Source organism: Taudactylus pleione, unplaced genomic scaffold, assembly GCF_031769625.1.
Source record: "Taudactylus pleione unplaced genomic scaffold, aTauple2 ptg001639l, whole genome shotgun sequence".
NCBI lineage: Eukaryota > Metazoa > Chordata > Amphibia > Anura > Myobatrachidae > Taudactylus > Taudactylus pleione.
Genome location: NW_028286036.1, coordinates 59556 through 78719, shown reverse-complemented (window position 1 = coordinate 78719; position 19164 = coordinate 59556). Strand labels below are relative to the sequence as shown.

The window sequence follows — 19164 nt, the reverse complement described above, 5'->3', positions numbered from 1 at the left end:
AAATAGTGTTTCGCTCAGTGATCTACTGTTATACTATTATACATTAATAATGTTCATATCTAATTATACATGTAAAATGATACAACTTTTGTGTGTGTGTTTTACAGTACCACTGTGGGGCCTCCGGGCCTGGTTCAGACCCGCTCGCAAGCGCTATTCGCTCGCAAGCAGGTCGATGGTGGCCCAGTGCGCATGCGCACGATGGAGCCGGCTCCGTCGTGCGCATGCGCGAGACCCGGATAGCGACGGGGAAGCCGTCGCTCCGGGTCTCGCTACAAAGGGGGCATGCTGTCAATGTTGAGTGACAGCACGCCCCCTTTGGTGGGCGGGCCGGGGGCGTGTCTGCCCAGACGGAGGCGTTCCCCTGGGAACGCCTGCCGTCTGGGGCCGGCCCCACTGACATCACAAGTGATGTCAGTGGGAGTGCTTTTGGCTCTGATAGAGCCAAAAGCACTCTTGGGCTTGCGGCAACGAGACCCTACCGCAAGGGTCTCGTCGCAAGCCCAATGGTCTTGACCATCGCGACCATCATCATGGACGCTCGCATAAGCTGTGGGTGGTAACCCACAGCTATGCGAGCGGCCAAGAGGCCGCAACATTAAAAAAAACACCCTGATTCAGAGCGTCCGGCTCTGAATCAGGCCCTCTGTATCAAGCTTGTTTTTCATAAAATGATGTAAAGACTGCAGTTTCTGCATAATGTTACGGATTGAAGCTATGTACTAACAGCACAATACAGGAGATGTCACAGAAATCTATAGCATAGTGCTAATTAGCGCTGCAGATCGCAGTCCCCATGATTATCAACGGGGACTACGACCTCAATCAAAATTGCAGCACTCCCTGAAAATACAGGGAGAGATGAGGCAGTAAGAGCTCAGCCTCACCTCTGATAGCTCAGACACTGCCTGAAGCTGGGGGCGGGGCCACGAGCCCAATGTACCAAACTCCCAAATGCGAAGCTTTTCGAAGATTGACCCTGTTAGTTTATAACATCTTCAGATGGTGCAAACTGCTTTACGCCTATGGAGGCTGACGAGCAGGAGAGAGGATCTTACAATTCTTCTCCCGCAGCCCCCGGCCGGCCGGCGGCAGAGACGGACATTGTGTGCATGCGCAGTCTCAGCTTCCTCCTTCTACATAATGCCGGGAATATAACTAGCGGGGACAGCGGTTATCGCAACCGCTGTCCCTGTGAGGTCCCCTTTGTACATAGCCGGGATATTTTCATTAAAAATAAAAATATCTGCCGAAATGTGGTTCCTTAATACTCGCAGCAGTTCTGCGATTATTAGTACGTAGACCCCTATGTCCTAAGAATGAACAGTCACCGTGTTTTAGTACTATGAGAATGTCGGTGCCTGTCTGTATTCACATAAACAGCCGCACAAACATTTGGTTAACATTAAGAATAGGTAAAAATAATGCAAATTCCAGATTTTTCTATTCCCATAGGGGATATTTACTATGCGCCAGCGATAACCTAGATTACTTAGCAAGATGAGAACCGAGTGAATGATTATTATAATTAAGGTCCCTTGTTTTATTCTCCAACACCAAACAAACAAAACCCATATTTATAGATAAGTACAGTAGTGTCCCTTTACCGATATGGGCCCTGCCTATACTTAGCACTGACATGTACAGTATTATACGAGTATGACAGGGGTGATGCCTTTTCTTTTATTGCAAATATGCCATTAAGTAATGAGCGCGTAACGGCACGAATGCGACTGACGGAGGTTTTCAGATATTTTCTATTTGACATATGTTGCAGCGCGAATCATCCGGAACCATGAGCAGGACTGGGGCACTGGGAGCCGGGCCCGGTAATGAATGAGAGGTGACCGTGTCTTATTCACGTAAAGGAACTAGAATGTCGCTTCTACAGAACAAAACGCAAGCGCACTATCCGATCGCGCATTAATGGGGAGTGATTGTCCCTTCATCACAGAGCTGCTGCAGTGTACACATGGGAGATCGATGCTGTCGTTTGTTTACATACGTAATGGGCAGCAGGGTGGCACCGTGGTCAGCAGTGCTGATTCAGTGCGCTTTGGTCAGGGGTTCGCATATATAAATAAATGATAATGACAATATTAATGTACATAGAATCTCATCCAGTGCTGTCTAAAGGGTTCATATACTAACATTGGAGCCATCATGGCCTTATAGTCCCACCATCTTCCCATTGTCCTGTCTCTTCTTCAAACTGGAACCATTACAGTGGTAATCACACAGGAGGTTTTCACTCAACATCCAAAGCACAATGTGTAATTCTTCCATGAGTAAAACAAGATTATGTTGCACTAGCCAGTAGCGCACTCATGGGGGGTGAGTGCGCTACTGGCTAGTGCAACATAATCTTGAGTAAAAAAAAAACAAAAAAAACCCTGGCAGCCTCGAGAACAGGCACCATGTTCTTAAGCCCCCCCCAAAAAACATTCGGTTATGCTTAGACATCGATGGAGGGATACCATCTGGTTCTCCACCATCGATGGCAAAAGCATTCGCCATCGGCCATAAACCATCGATGATTATGAATCATCGATGGCCATCCCTACCCCTTAGATCTACAACCCGCAGCTGCTGCAGGGTAAGTGTGCAATGTATTTGTGACATGTGCGTGTGTGTGTATATATATATATATATATATATATATATATATATGTGTGTGTGGGTGTATGCGGAAACCCCCCTGTAAAAATGCTGTTTGCCCCTGCTAGCATTTTAATCTGCCCTAGAGACCACAAATTGGAATTTATTATATTGAAGAAGACCCCACCACCACGCAGAGAGCGTAAAGTCTTCATTATACGGCCTGAGCTATAAATTATCTGGAAAATTAATCTGAGATTATATAGAAAAAAAATGCTATAAAAAAATCCAAAAAGCCTGAAAACCACCGGTGTGATCCCTCCCTAAGGCTGGTCAGCCACTGGCACGTAATCACATCTGACCTGTGGATGGGGGATAACACTCTATCGCCCACAACACAAGCAAATTTGGCATGAAGCATCTAAGTAATAGTATTACACTATAATTACCAGTGACGTGCAGTCAGGGTAGAGGCAGAGCCTCTCCTGTGATACTCCCTGTCAGACTGCAGAGTTCTGACTATAAAAATGATTAGAATAATACGAAAAAAGATATTTATAACTTATAAATATTGTCTTTGTATTATTCTGATCGTTTTTATAGGCAAAACTCACCAAAATTGCAGCACTCCCTAGAAATACAGGGAGAGACGAGAGATGAGGCACTAAGAGCTCAGCCTCACCTCTGATAGCTCGGACACTGCCTGGAGCTGGGGGCTGGCCAAGATGCAGCCAATAAAACCCAGAAAAAAAAGATCTAATGGAGGCATGCCTCACTGTGGGTAACGTGCTTGAGCTCTGATGGACACCTCTGACTATCAGGTGACCTGTCCAGACAGTACTCAGGTAACGGAGCTCAGCAGCACTGAGGAGGGAAGGAAATATGCAAACAGAGGAAACACACAAAAGGAGAAATAGGTGAGGAAGGTCCGCTGCCGGGGGAAGATCTGTGTGTTTGGGGGAAATCTTTTGTGCTAGTGGGAGATGTGCGAGCGGGATCTGTGCTACGGAGAATCAGAGTTTGTGGGGGGGGGGGATCTGTGTGAGGGGGAGATCTGCACAAGTGGGACAAGTTCATATATGTGTCTGATACTAGCCAGCGCCTCCCCATCCACTGACCTCACCACACGTCCCTGGTAATTATCTAAAACACCTGGGTTAACTGAAGCTTACTGATCCATTCCCTGACCCATTTACCTTATGTCAGTCAGTAAAAGCAGGTCTACTAGCACCAGTAAGGGGACACCAGTGAGTAACATAATATAAGCAGGAAAAAAAACCTATTTGACTGAAACAGCAATTAAAAAAATATTTTGTCAAGTTTTTTTTTTTTCCTGAACACCGACGCATTTCACTGCACAAGTGCTACTTCCCCAGGGAGTCAGCATGTGACGCTACCTGTTGTTTTTTTTTATTTTGTTGTATTTATTGTGAAAACTTTTACATGTGTTATAACAAGAAACATTTTTTAACAACAAACATTGGGCCTGATTCAGAGCCGTTCGCTATTTGCGGTCGTTCGTTCAAAAACAAGGGGTGGCTATTCAAATGATCCGTTCGCAAATTGCAGTCTGTTCCCACCTCTAAGTCTGAACGAGCGAGCAAAACATACGCTCGTTTTTTTGATAAAAACGCCCCCTGGCCGCACGCACCATACGTCATGTCCGCTATTTATTAGATTAATCGAGTACATCGTACAGCGTATGAACTGCTCGCTATTCTTGTGGTTGGTTTTTGCTACCACAATCTTGCGAGCAGTTCTGGCTATAAAATAACCCAGTGACCTGGTCAATGACGCTGCTGTATTAATTATGCACACCCATAAAACGCCCGTTTTGACCTTTAAGCACGCCTGCGTTCGGATCTCCACTCCCCGTTTTCAAGCACCTTCCCCTGTTACCACCCACATACGCCTCATTCTGTCACTCAAAATAGCAGGCATTCGCTATATTGCGAGCACATGAATTTCGGCCGCACTGACTGGTTCGCGCATGCGTATAACGATCCGTACGCATGCGCAGATGTGCGAACATCGCTCGGAACGAGCGTACTGCCGCTAGCGAGTGGCTCTGAATGAGGGCCATTGTTTCCCAATATCTTTTCTTATATAAATCCAATAGGGGAGGGCAAGTAAGGGAAAGAGGGTGGTTACAGGTATTTAACAAAACAGTGGGCCTGATTCAGAGACGGACGCTCTGAATCTGGGCGTTTTTTTTTTGTGCGGCGACCACCCACAGCTATAGCAAGCGGCCAGGATGATGGTCGCGATGGTCAAGACCATCAGGACCATCGGGCTTGCGACGAGACCCTTATGGTAGGGTCTCGTGGCCGCAAGCCCCAGAGAGCTTCTGGCTCTAATAGAGCCGGAATCTCTCCCACTGACATCACTGGTGATGTCAGTGGGGCCGCCCCCAAACGGCAGGCGTTCCTTCGGGAACACCTGCGTTTGGTCAGCCACCCCCCCTGCCCGCCTACCAAACGGGGCGAGCTGTCAATCACCATCGACAGCTCGCCCCCTTTGGTGCCAGACCCGGTGCGACGGAGCACCCGTCGCTAGCCGGGTCTCGCGCATGCGCACGACGGAGCCGGCTCCGTCGTGCGCATGCCCAGTGGGCAAACATCGACCCGGTTGCGAGCGATCAGCGCTTGCGACCAGGTCTGAATCAGGCCCGGTGTTTCTAAATCTATTCAAACAGTATAAAATTATTAATGTGTAATTGCAGGGACTGAGGTTGTTGTAAATTATCTAGTAAAAACAAAGTAGCACACATATCAGGAAGGGGTACATCCTACGCCATCTGCCGTGGTCTTGGAAGAGGCTACAGTTTTCTATGCAGGTGCAGGGTTCAGGAAGGGCGGCACTACAGGCTGGAGATGGCCAACATTAGGGTACTAGGAGCCCATATGTCATCAAACTTAGTGGTAGTACAGGTTGAGTCTCCCATATCCAAAATGCTTGGGACCAGAGGTATTTTGGATATCGGAATATTCCGTATTTTGGAATAATTGCATACCATATTGAAATGTCTTAGGTATACGGCCCAAATCTAAACACAGAATGCATTTATGATTTATATCCACCTTATACACACAGCCTGAAAGTAATTTTATACAATATTTTCAATAATTTTGTGGCTCAAACAAAGTTTGTGTAAATACATGAAATTAATTTATGTGTCATATACACCTTATACACACAGCCTGTAGGTCATTTTATACTTTATTTTTAATAATTTTGTGCCTTAAACAAAGTTTGTTTACATTGAACCATCAAAAATCAAAGTTTTCAATATCTAAGTCATGCTAAAAATATTCCGTATTTCGGAATATTCCGTATTTCGGAATATTTGGATATGGGAGACTCAACCTGTATAATGCTCTTCTTGCATATAATGTGACAAATGGAGTCTTTAAGGCCAGAGATAGATCGGGCTACCTACCTCTTCTGATTTTTGTGCAAGTGCGAATGTATATTTCCTTTCATGTCTGGTGGGGGCAGAGAGAGAGAGGAGATATCCAGCGGTCTATAAGTAAGGTTTATTCTGGTCAGGAGCAGAATATGTTACTGGTATAGGAAAAACTGTTAACAAAATAAAATAAATAAATATGTACTTTGGTCCAGAAAGGTAAGATAAAGAGACAAGTCCACCATACGTGGCAGCGATTGCCCCTGCGCCCACAAATCCGCCAGCAACTTGGACCAGAGATTGGGACCATTTTAGATAATGTATCAGGGGTATAATTCCATCCGTACCGGAGTATATATACGTGGCTCCTTTTATCCGGAGAGACGACCTGTGTTTGTGTCTTTTTTTTGTAAACCTGATGTTACAATAATACACCTCTCTGATTATCGCAGAACCGGCAGCAGATGGGGCGACGAGGCGTCAATCTCACGGATTTATGTCCCAATTGACACCTCAGTTACATTGTAGCCTTGTGTTACACTGAGGTTCATCTAATGTTCCACCGAAATTGGGCCACAGGTTCTACAATGGTCCTACAGTAGCAACACGTCCCCTTCCTCACATATCCTCACATACAGACAAGCTATAGGGTAAATGTCTTACTTCCACCACGCTTCATTAAGCCCAGAACATATGTCTCCTCCACAATCTTATATATCCTCTAAAACCTTAGAGATGTTACAGCCGCTCGCAAAAGTCGCTGCTGTTTGATGGCACAAATGTTAATTAAAAATTCCTTTTGACTCACAGTGGAAGGAAAAAAAAACCAGCAAGAGAAAAAGCTGCCATATGCTCGCAAATATATAACATTTATGAGAGGCATAATTTATGCTATTTGTCTATCCGTACTTAATCACGTTAAATAAATTGAACGCAGGGATACATTTAGATGTTTGTAAGTGCAGCGCTGGTCTACTTAATATATGACAACATGAGAGATCAGATGTGTGGAATAAATACGACTTATCCAGTGTTTGTTGCTAATGAGCGAGACCCGGATTGTGGGAACATCGTCTGGTGCATTTGTTCCTGCACTTTGCAGATAATATTACATCAGTCCAGCAATGTATAGGGGGGTGGGGGTGCAGTTTATAAAACCATCCTGCTCAAAAGAGACATCGGCTATGATAGGGTCGTACTGTTGGCCTAGAAAAGGTTAATGCGCAGTCACTCACAAGCAGATCTGGTCGCCCGACGCTCTCGCTGCGCACAGAAAGCGGCACCACAGCCGTTATGTACAAACCCTGGGAAATTGCTGGGTGTGTATTTTAGGCCTCCTGCCAGGGAACGCACGCACCCGACTATCACACTTTACAAATCTGGTCCATTCTGAAAGGTTTGTTCTAATCAGGAAAATGATCATTTTGGACCAATTCCTGAATTCTACTTTGTTAAAACTATTAGGAAAATATCATTGAATTCCACCTTGTTCCGATTTATGCAGAACAGATCAGATCAGAGGGGAGTGTCCCACAGTCTCGAGGGTCAGGATTTTAGACCCAAGTCCAAAAATGTTGGGAGGTGTATCCACTAGCCATACCCCTTCAAAACATGTGCCCAGTTCTCCAGAAACCCCCCACCCAACGTAGTTGTCATGCCCAATCCAATATGATGTGGCCAGGCCCACGTAGCATGAATACGCCAGTTATCCGGGGGTAACTCACGTATGTTGTCTGGATTTTAGGAATGGCAATCGGAAGGGTGCCATCGAAGTGCTGTGGCGTTGCCGCCATCGCAACATCCTGCGAGATGGAATACGACCATCATTTCAAAACCATTCAATGGTTTTAGCTTACAATGGTGCAGTTGTGCACTTGCGCAGAAGGCAGAGGTGGTTTCCTCATGTACAAAGAAGCGCCATCGATGGGTCAGTGTTTCCCCCTGTGAAAATGAAGCATTCGATGGTGGCACCCATCCCAATCCTGGCATCGAAACGCAAAATCACCTCCATCGGATGGGAAACATCATTGGTTGCCTAACCGATTCCCCAACTGTAAAAATTTGCAGATACTGTGGACCTCATTCAGACCCGGTTGCAAAGCGATGTGCGCTCGCAACCGGGTCGATGGTTAGGCCCTGCGCACACGCAGCGGCCGCACTGCGTGTGCACAAGCCCCGGAGCGAGAGAGAAACTCTCTCGCTCCGGAGCTCACTACAAAAGGGCCGGCTGTCGATGTTGATCGACAGCTCGGCCCGTTTTGTAGGCGGGGCTGGGGGGTGGCTACACAAACGGAGGCGTTCCCAAGCGAACGCTTACTGTTTTGTGGGCGGCCGCACTGACATCAGCATTGATGTCAGTGGGGAGTTTCCTGCTCGATCAGAGCAGGAAGCTCCCTGGGGCTTGCGGCTGCCGAGACCCAACCTTAGGGTCTCGTTGCAAGACCCGATGGTCGCTATGGTCTTGACCATCGCGACCATCGCCCTGCTCGGTCGCTAAGCTGTGGGTGGTAACCCACAGCTTAGCTAGCGACCAGGAGGCCGCACTAAAAAATAGAAGCGGTCGCTTCTTGCGACCGCCTCTGAATGAGGGCCTGTATTCACTAAGCCAATAGCTCAAAATAGCATCACGCAATCTACAGTACAGTCTCTGTATACAGAACTCGTTCCATTAATACAGATTATGTCTGTACATCTGTGTCTAGCAGAGGAGGAGAGATCTGCTGCTCTATGGATGAGGGTCAGCAATAATAATAACGTCTGTCTTACTGGAGGTTTCTAGCGTTATTTAAATGTGATAATTTGCTGTGTGCCCCTAGAGGACAGGACGCCGGTACGGCATGAATTAGGGCAGAAGAAGAGGCGGGGGATCAGTCAGACAGATTCCCTTCTGCAGTAATCTGAGGGATGGGATCCTCCGTAGGACCTGTGCAGAGTGCGTTAGATATTTTCTCATGTTGTTTTGGGGGGCAGAGCAGATGGAAAGCAGTGCAGCCTGGGATACGTCATTTATCACTGTGACAACATGCGAGATACCCACCACCCCCTCTCCACGGGGGAAGAATGAGACTCCTCTCAGTAGCAGCATTAATGCCGGACTGCCCGAGTTTGGCAGTGGTTGTGTCGCTCATTAATTTAATCATATTAATTTATTAGTCGTATATATCAAAGCGATTCGCTGCTGAGCTGTCACAATTAACAATTTCTAGGCTGCAAGAATCCCAGAAGGCTGAGAATACGGTGGTTACATCTCAGCTTTCTGCAAGACACAGATGTGCAGGTGGAATTCCAGTTATTAAAGGGCACAGAGGCGGCTCTCTGACACCAATGGGGCCGGCTGAGCTAATAATAATAATAATAAGTAACATTACAGAGCCCACTACAAAACAAGAGCCATATCGCAGCCATATATCACACTATCCCACCTGTAACCATGTAAGGGAAGAACAAATAAATTCAACACAAATGTTAGCATACTATACATACACATATACTGTAAATTAGAGAGAGAGAGTGTGACTTTGTGTATGTGTGTGTGTATGAGTATGTTATGGTAGACTTATCTTTGTTAACTCTCTTTCTTCGAAGTCCATAGGGTCCACAGGGGAGACAGTGGGGTGTAGGTGGTGGTTAGGAGGACTGGACACCAACAGTTAAAACTTTTCTGTCCCAGGATGCTCCGATCCTTCCCCCAATACCCCGCCCACAGCCTGAGGCAATTGAGTTTTGTCAACAAGCCCAAGGCAGGAGCAGGATAGGAGAGAAGGAAGACTGGTACACAGAAGAATCACACTCTATAGAGAAGGAAACAAGTGACCAAGATAATAAACCCATAGAAGCCAGGTGAGTCAGGGCAGGCACCTTGAGGACCCTATGGTACTTCGAAGAAGGAGAGTTAACAAAGGTAAGTTTCACCATAACTCTCATTTTCTTCTTCAGGGTCCATAGGGCTCCACAGGGAGACATGAGGATGTCCCGAAGCAGTTGTTCAAAGGCGGGGACGTTCCTGAGCTGAGAGGAGGATCCAACATCCAAAGGAAGCATCCTGAGAGGCGAATGTATCAAAGGCATAGAACCTTAGAAACGTGTGGACAGAAGACCAAGTGGCCGCCTTGCATAGTTGTTCGGCAGATGCAATACAGCGGGGCTGCCCACAAGGGACCCAAAGAGCAAGTAAAATAGTCATGCAAAGCCATCTGGCCAGAGTCTGTTAGTTAGCCACAGGAGGGACAGAGGGAGGTTGTATACGGAGGACACCCTGAAGGAAGGTCTGAACATCCGGCAGTGGAACATTTCTGCGCTGGAACCAGATGGACAGAGCAGACACGTGCACATTCAGAGACGTCAGGTGGAATCCGAGATCCAATCCAGCTTGAAGGAAGGCAAGGATCCGAGAAAGGGTCATAGCTTCTGGAAGCACACCACTGGAACTATGTATGCCACACCCGGTGATAGATCCGGGCGGAGGCTGGCTTACCGGCTCTGAGCATGGTCTGGACCATGGAGTAAGGAAACCCTTTGGACCTTAGGAGGGATGTCTCAAGAGCCACGCCGTCGAAGACAGACTGGCCAAGTCCGGATGTAGACAGGGACCCTGAGACAACAGGTCCAGCCGTTGAGGAAGTTGGAGAGGAGCGTCTACGGAGAGACTTTGAAGATCGGAATACCAATGGCGTCTGGGCCTAGCTGGAGCTACCAACAGAATTGTGCCCCTTTCTTGCTTGAATTTCCTAAGGACACGAGGAAGAAGGGAGACTGTAGGGAAGAGGTACGCAAAATGGAAGGTCCACTTCACTGACATGGCATCCACGAAGGCTGCATCGGGGTCCCTTGTACTGGACCCATACACTGGAAGCTTGTGGTTGTGTCGTGAGGCCATGAGGTCCACTTCCAGTAGACCCCATTTGTCCATCAGGAGCAGAAAGACATCTGGGTGTAGAGACCACTCCCCGGCGAGCATGGCGTGACAGCTGAGGAAATCCGCTTACCAATTGAGAATCCCCAGGATGAACAACACATAGATGGCTGGGAGAGGAAATCGGCCCACGTGTCAATGCGTGCCACTTCTGCCATTGCCGTCCAACTGCAAGTGCCTCCCTGGTGATTGAGGTAGGCCGCCGCCATGGCGTTGTCGAACTGTAGTTGTACTGGCCTGCCATGAAGAATGTCCAGAACCAGAGTGAGGGCTCTGTAGATGGCTCGGAGCTCCAGGACGTTGATTGGTAGGACCCCCTCGGTGGGAGTCCAACAACCCTGGAAGGAGTGCTGGCCAATCATTGTGCCCCACCTGTGGAGGATTGCAACCGTGGTGAGGAGCACCCAATACGGGATCTAGAAGGGGCGACCCTTGTTTAGGTGGGACGTCTGTAACTACCAGGAGAGGGATAGACGAACTTCCAGACAGAGGACCATCATCTGGGATCTGATCAGATGGGGCAGCCCATTCCACCTGGAGAGGGTTAGGTGTTGGGCTTCTGAAACAAGAAGAGGGTAGGGTAATAACCGGTCCCTCGCTGTGACAATGGAACTGGAATTATCACCCCTGAGTGCAGCAAGGACTGAATGGCCATCTGAAGGAGCAGGACTTTGCTCGGGTCTGATGGAGGGCCTGTGTAAAAGAACTGCTGGGGGGCCGTCTCAGGAATGAGAAGGCATACCTGTGAGAGACCACTTCTTGTACCCAGGCATCTGTGGTTGTCTGAACTTGGCGAACTGAAGAAGTCGGCCACCCACCTTCAGATCCCCCAGTAGGAGGCCTGTCCTGTCAGGCTGAAGGCTTATCCTCAGATTTGGCAGCTGGACGTCTAGTAACCCAGGCCTGCTTGTTCCTGGGCTTGGAGGCCTTTGTGGAAGCTGACTGCCGTGAGAAGGGCTGACCTTTATCTTTTTCCTGGGGACGAAAGGACCTAAAAGGATGACATCCGAGGCCTTGGTGTAGATGCTGAGGACAAGAAAGCAGTCTTAAAAGCTGCCAAGGTAGCCACAATCTTGTCCAACTCTGGGCCAAACAGGATCTCCCCAGTGTAAGGCCTTGATTCCAAGGCCTTCTTAGAGTCCATGTCGGCCTTGCATGAACGAAGCCAAATAATACGGTGGGCTACCACCGAAGTAGCAGATGCCTTGGAAGCTAGGAGACCAGTATCCAAAGCTGCTTCTCCTATATAGGAGGCTGCATCCCTGGTGTGTGAGATGTAGGACAGCTGTTCCAGGGACTCATCAGAGGGAAATGAGTTCTCTAGAGCATCTGCCCAGCACTCAATGGCTTTGGTCACACAGGCAGTAGCCATGGATGGTCGAGTAATCGCTCCTGTAAGAGAATACACAGATTTGAGGCAAGCTTCAATCCCTCTATCTGTCGACTCCTTTAAGGAGAATGATGTAGGAATAGGTAAAGTAGAGCTTTTAACTAGACGTGTCACGTGGGAATCCACCGCTGGGGGAACTTCCCATTTAGCGCAATCAGCTGCTGGAATAGGATAAAAAGAAACCAGGCGATTTGGCAGCTGGAACTTTTTACTTGGCGTATTCCATGCCGCGCTCATGAGTTCAGAAAGCTGATCAGAGTGAGGAAATTCCCCCAAAACCACTTTCTGCTGCTTAAAGAGGGGCTCTTCTGCCTTAGGAATGGGCTCAGCATCTTCTATTTGAAGAATTGATTTGACAGCCCTCACTAGTGCAGGAACATTCAACTTAGACTGAAGCTCTTCCTCCCCCGAGGGGGCCTCAGTGAGAGAGAGATCTGCGTCTTCTGCCTCCCCAGACGATACCTCATCAGATCTGAGAGCTGTGTGGACTGTGAGGATAACACGGCACGTTTACTAGTATTACTGGGGAAGGGTCTCTCACTTTGCAACATTTGTTGAAAGGGTGTAGAAGTAGCCGCTAGACTCTGCACTGAGGTAGAGAGCATGTCTACCCCCATGGAGGAGGCATAGGAGGTACGGGCATCAGTGGGTTGTGGCCATCCCATAGGGGGAGATACCGCAGGGACTACAAGGCGGTCCGCAATAATTGCCGACTCCTGTGAAAATGAAGCCCAGGGGGGTTCCTGAGCAGGGGCTGGAGGGGCTGACTGGCCTGGGGCAGTATAACAAGATGCACACAGACCATCTTGGGTTAATCCTGCAAGAGACCAGTATAGGAGCAGCAGCAGCCTGCTTGTTACCCAGGCCTTTGCTATACATAGCTGCAAGGACAGTATAACACACAATATGGCACTGAGCAGCAAGCAACACACACAGTATGAGACAGCCTTCACAACGGAGCATCCTGGGACAGAAAAGCTTTAACTGTTGGTGTCCAGTCCTCCTAACCACCACCTATACCCCATTGTCTCCCCTGTGGAGCCCTGTGGACCCTGAAGAAAAAATATACAGTATGCTACAACTCACTTGTCCATAAGCAAAATAGAGCAGTGTGGCAGATTTAATTGCAAGTTATTTTCACATTTGAACATTGCCCCCAAATCGCCCCAAACTCTTATTTTCTACTTCACTGTTATTTACACCCCTTCCTGTGTCTATGAGTCCATCCTAAGAGGGAGATAGTGTTTGGGGAGCTTTTGTACCAAACCTTCTCAACAGGTGGAGAACCAATCAGCTGTTTATTGTCATTTTACACAATGTAGTAGATAAATAATAGCTATAATCTGATTGGTTTTTACATGTAACACCTCTACATGTCCAAAGTTTAGTACATCTCCCCCAAAATAAATCTCGATATTGCCCTCTCCCTGTCCTGCTGCTTCCATCTACCTTCATGCTGTGCAAAGAAAGAACTGGATGAACTGTATTTTGCTGTGGATGTGCAGGCTTATGAGAGGGGCCTACTACAGATATATCATATACTATGTGATGAGTTGACACATCAGTCACAGGACCTCATTCAGAGCCGCTCGCAAAATGCAAGCGCTCGCTCTAAATGAGGGCGGCCGCTTCTCTGTATAAGAGCCGGCCTCCCAGCCGCTCGTTAAGCTGTGGGTGACCACCCACAGCTTTAGCGAGCGGCCAAGCTTATGCTCGTGATGGTCAAGACCATCGCGACCATCGGGGCTTGCGACGAGACCCTTGTGGTAGGGTCTCGTCTGCCGCAAGCCCCAGTGAGCTTTCGGCTCTAATAGAGGCGGAAGCTCACCACTGACATCACGAGTGATGTCAGTGGGGCCGCCCCCAAACGGCAGGCGTTCCTTCGGGAATGCCTCCGTTTGGCCAACCACCCCCACCCCGCCTTCAAAACGGTGCGAGCTGTCGATCACCATCGACAGCCGCCCCTTTTGTAGTGAGCCCCGGAGCAAGAGAATTTTTCTCTCGCTCCGGGCCTTGTGCACGCGCATTGCGGCCGCTGCGCGTGCGCAGGGCCTCGACATCGATCCGCTTGCGAGCGGGTCTGAATGAGACCCACAGTTCAATAAGAAATCGCCACATTATTAATAGCACCAAGAGTCATATCTCAAACATTAGTGAAACAATATCTCCTACGTTTTACACTTTCCCAGAATGATGCGAGACAGAGAAGCACCGCTCACCACCCTGCTACTATGCAATGGATGCTCTCTCTAAAGCTGGGCGTACACTGTCAGAGCGACAGACATTTTATCTGACACCCGGCTGATATTGTGGCCACACACAGAGATATGTCACACTGCATTTCCCACAATGTCTGCTCTCCGGCCCTGGGGAGGAAACATTTCCCCCGATCCTCCCCTGTGAAGGAACAGGGGAAATGTTGGGCTGCGGCTCGGCATATACTGCCAGCTGCGGCAAACCGGTGATCTAATCAGCCGATGATCTAATCAGAAAATTTTACATGCCGGCAGTGATGGATCATCACCGATTGGACAAGGCAATACACTATGTGATTATTGGCCCGATTCGCTGATAAATGGTGGGTCGGGCCAACAATGGCATACTCTATGCCCGGTATAAAGGTCAGCGTCAGGTCAGCGTCAGGTCAGCAGGCATCCTTAGGAAGATAAGTAGTAAGACACAAGTTATTCCAGCTGGACGGCCAATGTCAGGCCTCTCTCTCCTTGTGCCCTGTAGCGGCTGGCAAAGTGGCAACTACTGCAACGTTGAAAAGATGTTGTGTCTGTTGATGGGGAGGGGGCACGACCACAATGGGTTGATGGGTATATGGAACGCCGTTTCACAATGCGGGAAGATATAACTGCTGAACTCATGAACTTCAGGCAATGGGGCGCGCACATTTTGGGTCCTGAAAAATGTCACAAAGCAAAGAGGCCCCAGAAATCGCCAATTCTGACTACCTCTAACCTACATGAGCCATAAAACTTCTGATCATCCCTAAAAGAAATCTGCAAGATCTGCGTTCACCCGTCAGAACGCCATTAGCGCTGCTGGACGGTGAATTTAATTTAGCATCCGTTCCAATGGATACGCCATAGCTGCCACAAATCTATTTAGGATTACCCCTCTGTTTGCTCCTATATACGCTGATATTGCTGGTAATTTGGCATAAGAAATCACAGAGTATGTAGGCAGCAGCCGATAATATACAGATGCGTCTCACAGTGTTGCGATGTAAACTCAGCACAGTAAATATAAACCGTTCTATCCGTCACCTTACCAGTCACCGGCTATGCTCATAAAAACACACATGTACCAAAGTTACTTCAAGGTTCTACATTAAAAGACCGGAAAATGGACCTGGAACTACAGCGACAAATGTTTACAATAAAACATCTGCAAAAATCCAGAGACGTAACCTAGCAGGAAAAGAAGGAATTCTTCTCTGATTAATTAATTTTATTACAACCTTCATTGTCCTCAGGTCTCCAGAGTCCCTACAGGGAACAGCTAATTATTTTGTTCACCACACACCCTGAGAGAGACACAGGCCCTGATTCAGAGCCGCTCGTAAGCGGCCGCTCGTTCGTTCTGACCGATGTTCGCACATCTGCGCATGCGTACGGATTTTAATACGCATGCGCGAATCGGTCAGTGCGGCCGAAAATCGTTTGTTCGCTATATAGCGAATGCCTGCTATTTTGAGTGACAGGAGGAGGCGTATGTGGGTGGTAACAGGGGAAGGTGCTTGAAAACGCGGAGTGGAATTCGAACGCAGGCGTGCTTAAAGGTCAAAACGGGCGTTTTAAGGGAGTGCATAATTAATCCAGCAGCGTCATTGACCACGTCACTTGGTTTTTTTTTAACTCAGAACTGCTCGCAAAATAGCGGTTGAAAAAAACAGCCACAAGAATAGCGAGCAGTTCATACGCTGTTCAATGTACTCGATTAATCTAATAAATAGCGGACATGACGTAGGGTGCGAGCGGCCAGGGGGCGTATTTTTCAAAATTACAACCGCAAGTTTTGCTTGCTCGTTCAGACTTAGAGGCGTGAACAGACCGCAATTAGCGAACGGTTCATTTGAATAGCCACCCCTTGTTTTAGAACGAACGACCGCAAATAGCGAGCGGCTCTGAATCAGGGCCACAGTCAATAAGTGAGAATAACATTCTCCTTTGTTTCTAATTCATAGTATATTGTATAATAGTACAATAGTGTGTCCAGTATTCTTCTCATTGCAGCCCCTCTTCACAGTCCCACCATGTCCCTTTTGTATGAAAGTAGGTCAAAAATGACAGTAGCTAAACAACCAACAAAAAATCATTAATGTACACAAGTGATCTGAAAGGAAACATGAAATAACCCAAAACAACAGGCATCAGCCTGAAAACTGTACTAACTCCAATCACTACATCTCAATAAAAGTAAAGCATTATTAGCATTGAGAGCACAGGGTAAATTTACTAAGATGGGAGTTCTATTTAAGAAGTGATGTTGCCCATAGCAACCAATCAGGTTCCAGGTATTATCTTCTAGAATGTGCTAGATAAATGAGAAGTAGAATCTAAATAGAACTCCCATCTTAGTACCAGACAAAAGGCGACTCACGTAAACAGACAATTATCACTTGTGCGCAAATAGTGTCACCATCTGTTTAACACATTTTGTGATATGTTTAAAAACAAACTAAGAAACTAGCAAAACAAAACTCTGGCAAAGATATCAGAAGTGATCACTGTGTTATGATTATTATTTAGCAAATAATAATAATAATTTTCATATTAATAATAATAATAATGATATTAATACACTTTAGCAGGAGTCAGCAACCCCCAGGGGCACAGTTATGTGACACAGCATCACTGTAGGGGGCTCCCGGCTGGCACTGGAAGCAGAAGCGGGGACACTTTGCCATTGCACCACTGGCAGGGGGAGGGCCGGCCGATGTATCACATGACCTTCTCTTGTAAACAATGGAGGTTACAGTCAGTCAGTGTCAGTCCTGCGCTCCAGTGAGGGGTGGGTCATAGAAAGAAAAAGTACCCCCTCCCAGAATGGGCTTAGCTCCAAAGGTACAGATGTGTCCTCATACATTTAGCCTCCTTGCACATTAAACAGCTCTTCTAATCCCGCTATGTCGTGGCGTGAGTTGGTAGCGCCAAGCGTCTTTGGTGTAACTTTTTACCTTCAAATGCGTCTTATTCACACAGTGATGCACATATTTAGCACAATCAGCTTCTGCTGATTAAAATGACATGCCGCATGACTATATTCTGTATGCAAGTGCGGGTGTATCTGCATGTGAACTGCTACGTTACAGTGTCAGCGGCTGTAACACTGTAACGTAGCGTTTCGCATGCAGATACATCCGCAGTCACACACAGAACAGAGGCATGCTGCATATCATTTAAATCAGCAGAAGCAGCGCAAATGAGACGCATTTTAAGGTAAAATGTCACATGAAAGACGCTACTGAGGCACAAGGAGCTGCCGAGTTATGTGTGGCGTGACTGGAAGCGCAGGGAGGATAAATGTATGTGGATATATATGTAAATAGTGGGATATAAGGGTTGCATGCGGAAGAGTATGATGGCATAAAAGGGACGTTTGGAGGAGTCTCATGGCATAAGGAGCATGTGCAGAGTTTCAGTGCATAAAAGCATGTGTAGTGGGTCTCAAGGTATATAAGGGGCATGTTGAGGGTCTGTTGGTATATAAGGGCATGTTTAGGGTCTGTTGGTGTATAAGGGGCATGTTGAGGGTCTGTTGGTATATAAGGGCATGTTTAGGGTCTGTTGGTATATAAGGGGCATGTTTAGGGGCTGTTGGTATATAAGGGCATGTTTAGGGTCTGTTGGTATATAAGGGGCATGTTGAGGGTCTGTTGGTATACAAGCGGAATGTTGAGGGTCTGTTGGTATACAAGGGCCATGTTGAGGGTCTGATGGTATATAAGGGGCATGTTGAGGGTCTGTTTGTATATAAGGGGCATGTTGAGGGTCTGTTGGTATATATATGGGGCATGTTGAGGGTCTGATGGTATATAAGGGGTATGTTGAGGGTCTGTTAGTATATAAGGGGCATGTGTAGGGGTCTGTGACAGATATAGAACTGGCATACTCAGTTTAGCTACATTTTATCTAGCACACTGACAGCAAGAGGTTCCCTACCCCTGCAATATATTCTAAGTAAGCGTATGATAAGGACCATGCCAGAATAACACAGCTTTAGAGAAATTGTGATTTAGTAACATATACTTTGAATAGAAGCAACTGTTTCACCTATAATAAGCCACTCACTGAATGAATTACATCTGATTACACACGGAGCAATATTTCCAGTCTCCACAGTTCAGTACAGCAGCAGCCACAGGAGCAGAGACAGCGGAGATAGCGTAGAACGCCGCGCTCCCGGCAGACTCAGCCAGCTAAATCAATATTAGTTTATTTTCAGTGGATGAGGAGAAAGGGCTGATGGTGTAATGGCTTTTATTACCTGTGGGGGAGATAAGTCCAGGAGATAAGAGACCTGGAACTCCGTGGGGCAGCAAACGTGCGTTCTCCTGGATGGCGACTCCCAGCGACCGTTTCGGGGGCCTTCCCGGTCGTGAGCTGTGGGAACATATTACACAATACATGAGCACAGTAATAGCATCAGTACAGCACAGAGCATGTTCCCAGCTATACGGTTATCACAGCCAGGAGAATAATAAACGCTGCTTTCTGGTAACAGGACAAACACAATGATAAACCCAAACGTCTGTCCCTTATACACACAAGGAATAGCAGCGCCATTATCTATTATTAAAGGCTCAATAACCCCTATTGTTCTTCATACCCTGGGTATTATACATAG

The 19164-nt window shown here is 47.3% G+C and overlaps 1 long non-coding RNA gene across 1 annotated transcript in view; it reads right to left on the bottom strand.

The window, feature by feature from the left end:
• The window catches only part of LOC148442043 (uncharacterized), a 59270-nt gene extending 40353 nt beyond the window's left edge, over nt 1-18917 (bottom strand). Inside the window, exon 1 of the long non-coding RNA XR_015875922.1 lies at nt 18805-18917. This is a non-coding gene — a long non-coding RNA (uncharacterized LOC148442043). The remainder of the gene's footprint in view (nt 1-18804) is intronic.
• Nucleotides 18918-19164: the final 247 nt, after the last annotated feature.